The sequence below is a fragment of the Cornus florida genome, unplaced genomic scaffold, assembly GCF_030987335.1.
Source record: "Cornus florida cultivar Cherokee Brave unplaced genomic scaffold, ASM3098733v1 CherokeeBrave_3.0.0_Hap2_Chr09, whole genome shotgun sequence".
Classification (NCBI taxonomy): Eukaryota; Viridiplantae; Streptophyta; class Magnoliopsida; order Cornales; family Cornaceae; genus Cornus; species Cornus florida.
The window spans coordinates 71,920,532-71,922,300 of record NW_026775579.1 but is presented as its reverse complement, the minus strand read 5'-3'; the positions used below and the strand labels follow the sequence as shown (position 1 = coordinate 71,922,300).

Sequence of the window (1,769 nt, the reverse complement as noted above, 5' to 3'; positions counted from 1 at the left end):
AAGACCAACTCTTGTCTTGCTTGATTTGCATCTTGAATCCATAGTTAGAAGTCTTAGGGGAAGAGGAAGTTCTAGTTCTACCCAATCCATTACATCAATGGAAGGCCATAATGAAGAGCATGTGGAGGACCTTGGTCACATAGACCAACAAGGTATCCTCCATTCAAATGTGCATCATGAGAACATGCAAGCACCATTAGACATGCCTAAGCCATTCATTCACCAACCACAACAATAAGGCTAAGTTCCATTTGGAATGCCAATGCTAATGTATGCTCCACAACCTTCCATCATTCAAGGAAATCAAAATCAAGGTGCCCATGTTGCACCTCAAATTGCTAATCCTCCATTTGTTTTAAAAGATCAATATGTGCCTAATGAATACAATGCACCCATATGCATTTAATTACCACCATTTAGAGCACATCACTATGAAACTAAGCTACAAACCATTCAAATGCTTCCTAACTATCATGGACTTCTAAGTGAAGAACCTTACAAACATTTGGATGAGTTTCTAGAAGTATGTTCCACCGTAAAATATACGGACATGCTGGAAGAGGTCTTAAGACTCAAACTTTTTCCATTCACCTTAAAAGACAAGGCAAAGTATTGGTTTAACAATCTTAGGCCTTTTTTAATCACTTCTTGGGCAGAAATGCAACAAGAATTCTTGAAGAAGTACTATCCAATTTTTAAGACCAATACCATGAGAACCTCAATTCGGGAATTTTCATATGGGGATAGAGAAACGTTTCATGAGGCATGGGAACGCTTTAATGAATTAGTTAGGAAATGTCCACATCATGACATGCCCAAATGACAATTAGTTCAATATTTCTTTGAGAGCTTATCAGACAATTACAAAGGCATGGTTGATGCTTTCATGGGTGGCTCATCCATTGATAGGCATGAGGATGACGTGTGGCGTCTTTATGAGAGCATGAGTGAAAATTCTTTGTATAGAACATTATCATCCAAGAATGGTAGAAATTCACAAGGTAGGAAGAGTGTTGGCTTACATCAAGTCGACCATTCAAATGAAATAGCCGCGAAATGAAGTCTTTATCTCAAAGGTTTGATCAATTTTTGATTAACCAAAACTCGGCGAACCAAGTATCTTCCTTCCCTAACCATTCTCATCGTGCATCAAATGAAACATGTATGACTTGTTCTAGTGTTCTTTATTCTACTTCTCATTGTCCTCACGAACAAGTGCAAAATGAACCTAATGAACAAGTCAATGTAACTTTTGTGAACCAAAAGAACAATCCTTATGGAACTCATTATAATCCAAGTTGGAGAAATCATCTGAATTTCTCTTGGAAAAACCAAGGAGAGGGCTCAAACCCTTCCCAAGGCGGTTTTCAAGGGAGGTACATTCCACCTCTACTTCAAAACCAAGGTTCTAGACCTTATCAATCACAAGGGAATCAATTTGCTAACTCTCATTTTCCCAACCAATCTTATTCCCAAGGAAATGTTAGAAGTCCCGCCTTTGAAGAAAAAGTTTTGAATGCTTTGGGCACTCTTGAGGCAAATACACAATTGCTTCATTCCCACTCTCAATCTATTACGAAGATAGAAACCCAAGTAGGGCAAATAGCAAGCACTCTTAATGCAAGAGAGAAGGGAAAGATGCCTATGAATGCCCCACCTAAGCAACAATGTGTTATGGAAACCCATTCCTCATCAGAAGGCCACACCATTGAGTATGTTAATGCGGTGACTACCTTGCAGAGTGGTAGGATTGTGGACAATCAAGTCGA

At 38.9% G+C, this 1,769-nt stretch overlaps 1 pseudogene; it reads right to left on the bottom strand.

Moving 5' to 3' along the window:
• Window positions 1-714: 714 nt before the first annotated feature.
• LOC132275742 (small nucleolar RNA R71) lies at window positions 715-813 on the bottom strand (annotated as a pseudogene).
• Between the last annotated feature and the right edge of the window lie 956 nt (window positions 814-1,769).